Source organism: Schistocerca nitens, chromosome 3 (genome assembly GCF_023898315.1).
Source record: "Schistocerca nitens isolate TAMUIC-IGC-003100 chromosome 3, iqSchNite1.1, whole genome shotgun sequence".
In the NCBI taxonomy this organism is placed as follows: Eukaryota; Metazoa; Arthropoda; class Insecta; order Orthoptera; family Acrididae; genus Schistocerca; species Schistocerca nitens.
The window spans coordinates 344,874,024-344,887,627 of NC_064616.1; the positions used below are offsets into that span (position 1 = coordinate 344,874,024).

The 13,604-nt window shown below is 42.8% G+C and overlaps 1 long non-coding RNA gene across 2 annotated transcripts in view; it reads left to right on the forward strand.

Moving 5' to 3' along the window:
- The first annotated feature begins 6,432 nt into the window (after nucleotides 1–6,432).
- Nucleotides 6,433–13,604, forward strand: part of LOC126249595 (uncharacterized) — a 32,213-nt gene continuing 25,041 nt past the window's right edge. For both annotated transcript variants that reach the window (XR_007545621.1, XR_007545620.1), the window contains exons 1-2: nucleotides 6,433–6,768; nucleotides 11,559–11,663. This is a non-coding gene — a long non-coding RNA (uncharacterized LOC126249595). The remainder of the gene's footprint in view (nucleotides 6,769–11,558; nucleotides 11,664–13,604) is intronic.

Here is a 13,604-nt window from a genome sequence, read left to right on the forward strand (position 1 = left end):
TGGTTGTCACAAATATTGGCGGTTTTTTTTTCCAGAGGTGTGGTTAGTCTGGGATGTAAGAGCACAGCTTGAATTTCTGCAAGTAGAGCAGTGACATTCCTTTTCTTGCATGCGGTAAAAATTTGGCTGCTTTATTCCGAATATGTCGCAGTTTCCATATCTCGATTTCCGAAAGTATGGATGGTCTTGGATACAACAACACAACTCAAATTGCTAGGAGCGAAACAGTGACATTTATACTTTCGTTGTCACAAATGTTTGGCTGTTATTCTCCGAATAGGTCGCTATTTTCAGGAGCATGGTGAGGCTGTTTTCGGCTGTTTTTTCAGAATACCTTGCAATTTCCGAGGGTGTAGTTAGGCTGGTACACAACTTGATGTGCCCCAAAGAAACAGTTGTAGTGAAAGACTGATCTGTAGCATAGCCCGAGTTCTTGGTTAGGTTGCAAGGTAACAGTTTGGTTGTGAGCTGGTGGAGCCAACGAATGTGAATGCTAAGAATCTGGTTGTGGAGACAGGCTTATCTGTAGCGTAGCCCGACGTCAAGTTTAGGTTGGAAGCTGGCAGTTTGGTTGTGAGTTGGCGAAGTGAACGAACATGCAAGCAAAAAAACTGGTTGTGGTGACAGACCTAATTGTAGCGTAACCCAAAGCATAGATTACATTGGAAAGTGACACTATGGTTGTAAGTTGGTGAAGTGAATGAATTTGAAAGCAAAAAATCTGGTTGAGGTGACAGATTGATCTGTAGCGTAGCCCGTGGTCAAGGTTTGTTTGTAAGGTAACAGTTTTGTTGTGAGTTGGCGAAGCCAACAAATGTGAAAGCAAAAAATATGGTTGTCGTTATAGACTTACCTGTAGCGTAGCCCGAAGCGTAGATTAGGTTGGAACGTAACAATTTGGATGTGAGTTAGCGAAGCGAATGAACGTGGAAGGAAAAAGTCTGGCTGTGGTGACATACTGTTCTGTAGCTTAGCTCGATGCGTAAGTTAGGCGAGAAGGTGAAGTTTGGCTGTGAGTTGGCAAATCGAATGAATGTGAAAGCAAAACATCTGGCTGCGGTGACTGACTAATCCGTAGCGTAGCCCGAGGTCTAGGTTAGAATGGAAGATAGAAGTGTAGTTGCGAAGAGGTAAATGTAAATGTCGTGTGACTCGGGCCCCCCGTCAGGTAGACCGTTGATTTCACGCCACTTCGGCAACTTGCGCGTCGATGGGAATGAAATGATGATGATTAGGACAACACAACAACCAGTCCCTGAGCGGAGAAAAATCTCCGACCCAGCCAGGAATCGAACCCGGGCCCTTAGGACTGACATTCTGTCGCGCTGACCACTTTTTTATTATCTCATTTTGTTCGTTTTCGTCCGTTGCATCTGCTCGGGGCGGACGTCATAAGATATCCGTTTAAGTTCGTCGTTGATCCGTTAACTCAGCTAACACTGACCGAACACGCTGAGCTACCGTGCCGGCTACCACGCAGCTGCCGGGGTCGGACGTTGTGAACAGCTGATGCCAACAAATATCATCGTAAATTGGCGGTCTGATGGAATTCAGAGAGGGTCGAAAAAATGCTTCCTTTAGTGCGTTGAACTTCGGATCAAGGAAGTATTGATAAGAATTATCAAAGAAAAGATCCTCCCTGGGACGACGATCGCCAGCGACTGCTTCAGTTCATACAACAGCCTACTATGTACGGAAGGTTTTCAACACCATAGAGTGAATCATTGTCTGAAGACTGTTTCGTTCACACACAGAATGTGGAAAAAATGTGACAGAGGCAGAAGTGCCACCCCATGATATGGCAGAAAGACCGAACGTTTCGCGTATTACATAGCTGAGTATACGTCCCACCGAGCATATCTTTCGACAGAAACATTATAAAACTGTTTCACTGGAACGGGCAAACTTTACCCACCTGGCGGAACTGGGATGCAATAATTCTCTCGAAGAATGCTGCAGACGTGGTTAGCCCTTTCGGGGAAAGCGATGCCTTCACTTGCCTTGGTATTTTATACCATTGCTTCCGTACACTTTGGGACACCTACTTTGTTCCTGCCTCATGCTTAATAGTTATTCGTTGTTTGTGTTTGTGCATTGAAAATGTGATGATGTGATTGGCTGATTACATAACGTGTACTGTGCTCTGATTCTGTGCTGTGATTGGCTGGCGAGATTACTTGTCCTGTGCTCTGTTCGGTGTTGACAGTTTGGTGTTTTTGGCACCATGTCTGGTGCTTTTTAAATGCATCTGATGCCAGAGTTATGTAATTAACTCCATGGCGAAAATCCGTTGCTACTTTTTCAAATAATTAGCGCTGAACCTGGTGCTGTTGAAAATAAAAGATATTATCAAATAAACAATTTAAACTGATACTGCAAGGAACTGAAGACAACGGCCAATCAGTTCTTATAGAAACCTTTCTTCGCCGTCTGCCACACGTATTCGTTACAAACTTTTAAATGTGGCACAATCTGCTGCCCGCACCGCGTTCCCAAGTAAGATTACCTGCATTCGTGTGATCTAACATGGAACGTTGGTGGCATAGAGTCCTCTCCCCCTCTTCCCCCTCACCAGACTGGGATTCCCCGAGATTGTTTGATCAGTATAGACGTGACAGAGCTATTGAGTTGATATTTGAATGTGGTGGACAGTGAATAGTGAGACAGTTTTTGTTGGTGTTTGCGCAAATATGTTATACGTCTGCAAGACATATTGTGCAGTGAAGTGGGCATTTGCGGAAAGGAAACTACACACACTTATTACCGTTATAATTAAATATATACTACTTGTCAGTTAACAGTCATGTGGAAGCCGCAATATTCTCGACGATTTCGAAGTCAGAGAGATGTAGACGGTGGGTAATAAGAGTGAAGGGAAGCTATACTAAATACACTCCTGGAAATGGAAAAAAGAACACATTGACACCGGTCTGTCAGACCCACCATACTTGCTCCGGACACTGCGAGAGGGCTGTACAAGCAATGATCACACGCACGGCACAGCGGACACACCAGGAACCGCGGTGTTGGCCGTCGAATGGCGCTAGCTGCGCAGCATTTGTGCACCGCCGCCGTCAGTGTCAGCCAGTTTGCCGTGGCATACGGAGCTCCATCGCAGTCTTTAACACTGGTAGTATGCCGCGACAGCGTGGACGTGAACCGCATGTGCAGTTGACGGACTTTGAGCGAGGGCGTGTAGTGGGCATGCGGGAGGCCGGGTGGACGTACCGCCGAATTGCTCAACACGTGGGGCGTGAGGTCTCCACAGTACATCGATGTTGTCGCCAGTGGTCGGCGGAAGGTGCACGTGCCCGTCGACCTGGGACCGGACCGCAGCGACGCACGGATGCACGCCAAGACAGTAGGATCCTACGCAGTGCCGTAGGGGACCGCACCGCCACTTGCCAGCAAATTAGGGACACTGTTGCTCCTGGGGTATCGGCGAGGACCATTCGCAACCGTCTCCATGAAGCTGGGCTACGGTCCCGCACACCGTTAGGCCGTCTTCCGCTCACGCCCCAACATCGTGCAGCCCGCCTCCAGTGGTGTCGCGACAGGCGTGAATGGAGGGACGAATGGAGACGTGTCGTCTTCTGCGATGAGAGTCGCTTCTGCCTTGGTGCCAATGATGGTCGTATGCGTGTTTGGCGCCGTGCAGGTGAGCGCCACAATCAGGACTGCATACGACCGAGGCACACAGGGCCAACACCCGGCATCATGGTGTGGGGAGCGATCTCCTACACTGGCCGTACACCACTGGTGATCGTCGAGGGGACACTGAATAGTGCACGGTACATCCAAACCGTCATCGAACCCATCGTTCTACCATTCCTAGACCGGCAAGGGAACTTGCTGTTCCAACAGGACAATGCACGTCCGCATGTATCCCGTGCCACCCAACGTGCTCTAGAAGGTGTAAGTCAACTACCCTGGCCAGCAAGATCTCCGGATCTGTCCCCCATTGAGCATGTTTGGGACTGGATGAAGCATCGTCTCACGCGGTCTGCACGTCCAGCACGAACGCTGGTCCAACTGAGGCGCCAGGTGGAAATGGCATGGCAAGCCGTTCCACAGGACTACATCCAGCATCTCTACGATCGTCTCCATGGGAGAATAGCAGCCTGCATTGCTGCGAAAGGTGGATATACACTGTACTAGTGCCGACATTGTGCATGCTCTGTTGCCTGTGTCTATGTGCCTGTGGTTCTGTCAGTGTGATCATGTGATGTATCTGACCCCAGGAATGTGTCAATAAAGTTTCCCCTTCCTGGGACAATGAATTCACGGTGTTCTTATTTCAATTTCCAGGAGTGTATTATTGCAAATATAGCAAGGTCTAATTACTTGCCAAGTTGGGGCATATAGAGAAGTATAGTAAAACAAATAAGCACATAAAAGCAGAGGAACCATTCAGTGGCATCCGGCAGCGTGCTTTACCATAAAGCCAACCAGACAAGCATCGAAGTTGGTGGAAGGGCGGTTTGCAGAACGTTGTTCATTTCTGAGCGCGCACTATATGTGTGACCTGTGTAAATCCTTCTTTTTCTGGCAGTAAAGGAGCAGTGGATAACTCTATCGTACAAAATGCACAGCGATTGCCCGTAACGTGTTAGCACCACATTTGAGCAATTGTTAGTAAGTGACTTAGGAGGTCAAGGATATAGCTTAATTTTAGAGGGAAAAAATGACACTTAAATAACAGAATTACTAGGAATTGTGGTTAGGTACTATTCTACTGCAAGAAATATAATCGTTAATACCGTAGGTACCTAGAAATTTTACAGTTAGACGAACGCATTGCAAATGGAATTATACAGGTTTTTAAAAACCATATTCCTAAAACAGAGATGAATTTAAATAAACTTATTGCTACAGGCACAGATAATGCCTCTGTCATAGTAGGAATTAACGATGGGGTTTATGCTAAACTGAGAAGAGAAATTCCCCATCTACCATTAATTAAATGCATGTGCCATTTCTTGAAACCTGCGGTTTCACATTCTACCGGTGAGTTTCTGTAAACGAATTTGGTATTCTTAATTAAAGAGACATACACATCCCGATGTGGGGGACATTACACAGAAGGAACTATGTGCTACAACAGATGACGGTGATTTGCCATTAAAACTAATTCAGATGAGTGAGGCGAGACGGTTATCCATAGAAAGTTCAGTAACTCGAATATTACAGCAATGGTTGGAGCTTAAAACTCATTTTGAAATCTCAAGATTGAGAGAGCTTTTGTTTTCTATGTATAAGGATGAATCTAACTACTTGTGTTTTTCTTTCCTTTTTTTTTTCTTAAGCCTATTCTACAGGAAGTGCAGAATGTAAATAATAAATTTGAATCCAAATGTCAGGATCCCACAAAGCCATTGAATGACCTGATCTTACCCACTAAGTAACTATGTTCAAAAAATATGATTCCTAGATTCCAGTTAGATACGCTGAATTCCAAAGTTGAGGATCACCTACGGGCACTTCCCTAGCTTGGATTTTAATGCGAGACAAAACTTCCTTCAGGTAAGCTTTTTGTTAGTGAAGTTAAACAGTTGCCTCAGAGATGTGTTAAATTCCTTCCACAACTTATAAAACAACTGCGGCAACGGCTTCCTGATAACATTAAAGTTCTTCAGATATGTCGCTCTTTCCTTTGCGAGTGTCAAGTACCAGTAAAATGTCGTGTTATAGAAGTGGCACCGCAATTTGTTCAGGATCCCGGTATCATTACGGCAATATATAATCAGTATAAAAATTTACACCACATAAAACGGACTGAAGTAATGGACACAGCAGAATTTTATTGTGAAGTTGCTTCATACAGAGGTGCTAGTGGAGAAAACCCATTTTATGAAATTGTGAAAATCGCAATTTCCATCCTTTCCTTTCCTTTCCCGAACGCCGATGTTGAAAGGGTCTTAAGCCAGGTAAATGTAATAAAAACAAAACAATAAAATAGACTGAAAGTGAGAACCTTGCAAGTTTGGCAATAAGATATTTACTTATAAATGCAGGTAAATGTTGTTGCGACCATATCATCGTCGTCGAAGGATAATGCAGTTTTTGTGGCAGATTCTGACGAAAAGGGCGATTTTGAAATTAAGTAGGCATACAGCGCACGCAGCTTACATAATTGTACGCCATAATATTCGATATAGTCCCCGTCATGTGTCGTGGTATAATTGTAACGCTACCTCTAGGGCCGTTTAAATTGATTCAAGTTTGTAACTTCATTATACGTTATATAACTAGTTTTCTAGTCAACATTCTTTACATAGCGGGAGACGTATAGAATGCTAACCGTGGTTGTTAATTGATACCTCTAGTGCATTTCTGGTACTTTTGAGAGGACTCGGTGCGTTTTTGATTTCCCGTGTTGGCAACACTGGCCCTGATTGTCTAACAGGGGCACATCGCACAGACGCACGCAGTATTGATCCACGGTTTGCGAAACTGTCGTGCGGTACTTGGTGGCTTTCGTATTTATACGTGCGTATTCCGCAAATATGTAGTTTTAATGATACAGCGCATTAAAGATCTATCCAAGACCCGTTCTTTTTTCGGGTTGTTGTACAGTGCCAAGAAGTCCGGTACCGATTTACAAAAACTGCTAACAGGTGTGACGTTTACAATCAATATCTACTATGAATAAACATATATCAGTGTGTAATATCAAGTCTACCTGGACTGAACCATGCAAGCATGCTCATTATTCTTAATCTACCACCCAGGCACCGACAAAAAACTCAAATAATATCTTAAATATCGGTACGTACCAGTTCTTTAACTTTCTTAATTACCCATTAATGCTGCATAGTGTTAAATTTCTGTTTCAATGTGCTGTTCTCGTGAAATTTAATTGAATGATGTGCTGAAAATAATAAATAGGTTATTTTTGATTGTTTGACGCTTACAAAATTATATTTTTGAAAATTTTCGTAAGTTACGAGAGGTGTGGATAACTTCTATTTCGTAGTAAATCAGGGTTTGCGACTCACAGTTACCGCAAAAGAATAGAACACCGCGTATGTCAGCGTATATCAACGCAAATAAGCGTACATTTTTGACAATTTACGGAAGTTACCGTTGTCCTATGCATAAACTAATTCGTAGTATTAAATCGGTGTTGGTGATTAGTTGCAGTAGCAGATATTGTAACTAACATATTGTGCAACATGTAGTTTTCCCTTTCAAGAGGAGTATATATTATATGTCTGCTTATTTATCGTAAATAAATTAACTCTATTTTCGAGTTTTTTAGCGGCTATAATTAACGTCAAAAAGCTTTAGGAAACTAGCAATTTTTACCGGAAGTTTTTCTGTTGCCAGAGACCCCATCTCGTAGAATACATTACTGAAAAGCCACCTCGTTAGTTACGGGTTAACAACTTTCATTTCCCATTTAATGACTTAATACTATGAATGGTAGGTTGAATAAAGTTGAAACAATTCTAACGCTTTTTATAGTATGAGCTTATCTCTCTCAGGGACTAGTTTGCATCATAACATTTGTCACTAAATATTTTTATACGACAAAATTGGATCAGTTGGCTTAGTCATGTGGAAAATCTCATTTCTCATACCTGGCGGCTATAATTAAAGTGTATCTATTCACGGAGGTCCAGTGTGGGCTGTAATTACCGTACGACAGCGAAACTCGATAGATATGCTAATACGGAAATCGATTTAGGGTAGAGGAAAATTAGTTCCAGTTTTGGCCGCCAGAAGAAAATCTAGCGCTGTACAACATCCCGACGTCATCTCCGGTGCCCATATCGAACAAATTGTGTAAGTAGCGGTTAATAATGAAAGTAACATTATACCATTCTCACTTGTTTGATCTTTTCTGCCTACATCCCATTCCTAGTCCATTGGACATGGAAACATTTCTATACGCTCATCCTGCATTCAGATCACATCTGAAATTGGTTCTAATTTTCATCAGAGTGAATCGTCTCCACATTTATACGTTAGAATATCCACCAGTTACGCTGGCATACGATAATTACAGCCCACACTGAATCTTTGTAAGTAGCTGCATCTTAACTATAGCCACCCAGCATGTAACATAATATAATGTACACTTACTTACTGGTGTCCAAAATTAAAACGACAAACCACTATTTCCCCTTCCTGTATCTAATTCACGATATAATCATAATAACTGTCAAAAGATGACCGTACGATCGTGTCCTGCATGGAAGATAGCATTCTGGTTAACAGATAACCATGTCGACGACGACGTTAGGGCACCTGTCAAACGGGATAGTGTTTGGCGGATAGTCCCACATCCACAATCACTGTGTTCACAGACACAGACGGTGCAGTATGGCACAGAAAAGACACCTACCAGGCTCTTTGCGGTGGTGGGCCATGGGAAGAATGTAAGCAAGGCAGTCGCAAACTGATGTGGCCTGATGACTTAATAAGAATCATTCTGTCGTTTTTCGAATGTGATGACAGTTTATAGAGATCGAAACTGTATCCCGAAGACCAGGGCATGACTGGCCATGTGTAACATCAGAAAGAGAGAACCGTTATTTGGCTGTAAGGGCACGATGCACTGCACTGCACTGCAACTGGCATCTGACCTCGCAGCATCCAACGGACGTGTTGTATCGAGCAAACGGCGTGCAGAAGGCTTTGGCGGAGTGGCCTTTATTGTCAGAGACCTACCGTATGTTTACCTCAGACGTGTCTTCACAGAAGGGAATGTCTAGAGTGGAGCCATCAACATACCACCTTTACAGTGGAACAGTGGGCCTAGTTCTTTCCTCAGATGAGTCCTGATTTCGTCTGGACAGTGATTCTCGACGGTTTCGCATCTGGATGGAATGTGGAAACATTATTTCGGGACTCAAACATTATGGAAAGAGACTGATATCGAGGATGATCTGTAATGGCGAGGGTAGGATTATGTTGACCACTTGAACACCTCTTCATGAAATTGTACAATTAAATTGGCAAGGTTTAACTGCTGTCAGGTATCATGAAGAGATATTTGGACCTCACATGCAGGTGTTGCTAGGTGCTGTGCGCCCAGACTTTGTATTGCTGGACAATAGTGCTCGGCCTTGTAGAGCATGCATGGTTCACGTTTTGTTGGAAATGACAGATATTGCATGCATGATGTGGCCTCCTCACTTTCCTGATTTGAAATCCACAGAGCATGTCTGGGATGCACTAGGGTCATGGGTCGCATCACCTCAGCACCCACCAACCATTCTCCAAGACTTGCAAGCAGTGCAGCAGGAAGAATGGGCATTACTACCTCAACATGAGACTGATGGCATTCACAGCATGCAACGCCGTTTACCAGCTCTGTATTGCTGCCAGAGGTGGTCACACCCCATAATGAGCGCATTAACCAGTTGTCAGAATGTGTCTGTAAATCCGTTATATTGGAATAAACGAAGAACGTTTTTGTCTACCATAATGGATGTTTCAGTTGTTTACGTCCTGTATTCTTCGTATTGTTTGTAGTTTACTATCACCTGATTATACTGTTTTGTGGCAAAATAAACGCAACCTTTCAAAATTTTGGTTTGTTACTTCAATTTTGGACACCAGTGTAGCTTGTGAGACAACTACTGAGAATACGCCTAACTACTGTCAGGTTTGCGTTCAGTATTAATGCATCTGACAGAATACATTCCAGATAATGCTAGATATAAACGAGCTCGTCATTTAGGCCCTGAAGGCCCAAGTGATGCCCACCAGCTTCCGTGTCATCCTTGGCGATCATGTGTCCTGCAGATATGGTATGGAGGTCATGTGGTCAATACACTGCTTTCCAGATCTTATAGCCACTATTACTTAATCAAGTGGCCCCTCAGTTGGCATCATGAGCCTGAGTGCACACCATACTAGTCCTCTCACCAAGGGAAATCCTTGGCAGTTCATGGAATCGAACCCAGGTCCTCCGCACAGTAGCCATCTATGCTGACCACTCAGCTATAGAGGGAAACTAGCTGTGCATATGGGAATTATGAAACCTGGTGTATATTTCCTGGAGACATGGATTTTGAAGGTCTGGACCACCAGTAAATCATGGTCTATAGGAACAAGCAGCAATAGAAATTTTATTAATCGCCTGTAGATCAAGTGGGGCAAGTAGGGGCACTAGTGCTCCCGCCCCCTGCCGCCGCCCCCCCCCCCCCCGCCCACACACACACACACATGATCTGGAGTACATAGTTTTTCAAAGTTTTAAACATGACTGCTTGGTTCATTGCTTCAGTGACCGTATCTAAATTAAAATTGAAACAAATGAACCCTCGGTCACTATTATTTTTACTCTTATTGACCAGGTTTCAACACTTCTAAGAGTGCCTTCATCATAATTAAAACAATTAAAATAGTCTATTACATAGTTACAAATTTATAGGAAAAGACATTTTTATATATAAAAAAAGTGTAAGTACTGACTAACACTAAAAGACAGAGGCAATATTTACATGTCACATATAAAATAATTAACAGGCCAGAAAGGCTTTAGTCTCATAATATATAAAAAGGAATGCGTGAAGGCGAGCCACTATGGGCTGCTCGTACCTGTACAGCCACAGGTTGTAACAGACTGAGGCACCCACATTAATGCGTCTTTATTGTTAATCAGTACTTACATTTTTTTATATAAAAAATGTCTTTTCCTATAAATTTGTAACTATGTTATAGGCCATTTTAATTGTTTTAATTCTGATGAAGGCACTCTTAGAAGTGTTCAAACTTGGTCAATAAGACTAAAAATAATAGTGATCGAGGGCTCATTTGTTTCAATTTCACGTAGTTTTTATTGATTACAGAATTCTCATACACTTCTGAAAGTGATTTCCCCCATGACACTGCTCAAACCTCTCATTTAGCTGATTGTAGCATTACTTGGCTGATTGCAGTGAGACAATACTATGGCTTCTCGAATCTGACCAACTCATTCATATAAAAAATGGCGATTTTAGAATCTTGCACACTCAATCCCTGCCCCCTCCTTTGCATAAATTCCTGTGGAAGCCCATGCTGCAGATATATGTACACAAGTGTACACCAAAACAATCAATTTGTCCTCTCTGTATGCTGGTGACAGTCTTTTCGGAAATCCCTTTACATTAAAAATAATCCACCAATAATGTTTCTTTTACATCATGCATTCAGTATGTCACCATACATTTAATAAGACAATAATATCACCAGTGGTTGCACATAGCACTCTGATGATGTGCTTAACTTGAATAACATCAGACAACACGTGACAGACTAATCTTAAAATTTTGATAATCTGTCCTCACCGAGTATTGTAAGAATGTGTACTGCCAACTACATAAGAGTTCCACAGATTCCATGGTGACTGAATTAGAACAGTGCATATCTGGAAGCATACAGTCAATTGTTCATCCAGTTCGTCCTCTTTGAATGGAACAGGGAAAGGGGGGAAGATGCACGATATCGAGACATACTGGTATGATACACACACTTGTAAATTATGTGGTGACTTGTGAAATATATAAATGTAGAAGCAGGTACTGCTAGTATGAGTTAGAATGGAATGTTGTGTGTTACAGGGAATGGCGATTCTGTCCCAACCAAACATTGTGAGGATCGTAGAAATTTCTACAAAGAAAGAGAGAGAAAATCCACACCTTTAAGGTGAACTACATACAAATAAGGTAAATTGGTAATGGAAGTGAAACATTGTGGCAAATGGTAGGAAATGTACAACTCAAAACCAGACTACTATCACTGTCAGAGAATAGTATATCTATTTTGGCCAGTTTGTAAATTTGACTGGAAATGTATTATCACAAATCTTTTCACACTTTCATCTAGGCTATTAAGATTTGGAAGACATTCAGCTGTTCTGAGATTAAATGTGGCAGCAAAACTGAGAAATAATTAAAGATATCTTGCGATCAGTGTGTCCTTCCTATTTTGACCTACGCCCATGAGACCTGGACACTTCATGAATATACAAGACAGAAATTTAGTACTGAGCAGCAAGGTATGGAAAGGTCTGTGTTAAGATTTACAAGGAAAGACAAAACGGACAGAAGACAGATCAATTACCAATGTCAAAGGCATTATGGATAGAACAGCGCCCTACGAAATGGCAATGGAGTGGTCACATTGCCAGAAGAAATCATAACTGATGGACAAAGGCAATGCTGGAATGGAGTGAAAGAGGCAGGAGACACAGACCACAACAAAGATCGCCATACTGATGAGGCAGAGACCTGTGGAAGATTGCTGGAGTTAAGTGGCTAGAATATTGTCCAAGACTGTTGATCATGGAAGAAGAAGTTGCAGATGTGACTGATGATGATGACGATGATGTTGATGATGATTGATGATTGGTGATGATTTCAACTTCATCACCACCATCATCTTTATCATGTTCTGAACGTCACACCCCAGGTCATATCGTGGAGAGAACAGCCACTATGAAATGGTGATAGGGTGGGCATGTTGCCAGAAGAAGTGATAACCGATGGACAAAGGCCCTGCTGGAATGAAGTGAAAGAGTAAAGAGACTGACAGACCACAATGAAGATCGCCATACTAATGAGGCAGACCTGTGGAAGACTGCTGGTGTTAACTGGCTTGAATATTGCCCAAGACTGTTGATCATGGAAAAAGAAGTTGCAGATGTGACCGAGATGAGGATTTGGGGGGGGGGGTGATGATGATGATGATTGGTGATGATTTCAACTTCATTATCATCAGCCTCATTTTTATCATGATCTGAACAACACCTCACACCCCAGGTCATATTGTGGAGAGAACAGCCACTATGAAATGGTGATAGGGTGGGCAAGTTGCTAGGAGTGATAACCAATAGACTAAGGCACTCCTGGAATAGAGTGAAGAAGCCAAGAGACTGACAGATCATGATGAAGATCACCACACTGATGAGGCAGAGACCTGCTGGAGTTAACTGGCTTGAATATTGCCCTAGTCTGTTGATCATGGAAGAAGAAGTTGCAGATGTGACTGAGATGATGATGATGAGGATGATGTTGATGATGATTGATGATTGGTGATGATTTCAACATCATCATTAGCATCATTTTTATCATTATCTGAGCAACAAGTCACACCCCAGGTCATATGGTGGAGAGAACAGGCACTATGAAATGATGATAGGGTGGGCATGTTGCCAGAAGAAGTGATAACTGACGGACAAAGGCACTGCTGGAATGGAGTGAAAGAGGTAAGAGACTGACGGACCATGATTAAGATCGCCATAGTGATGAGGCATCTGTGGAAGATTGCTAGAGTTAATTGGCTTCAATATTGCCCAAGACTGTTGATCATGGAAGAAGAAGTTGCAGACGTGACAGAGATGATGGTGACGACGATGAAGTTGATGATAATTGATGCTGATTTCAACATCATCTTCGTCAGCATCATTTTCGTCATGATCTAAACAACACATCACACTCTAGGTCGTATTGTGGAGAGAACAGCCACTATGAAATGGTGATAGGGTGGGCATGTTGCCAGAAGAAGTGATAACCGATGGACAAAGGCACTGCTGGAATGGAGTGAAAGAGGTAAGAGACTGACGGACCACGATGAAGATCGCCATAATGATGAGGTATCTGTGGAAG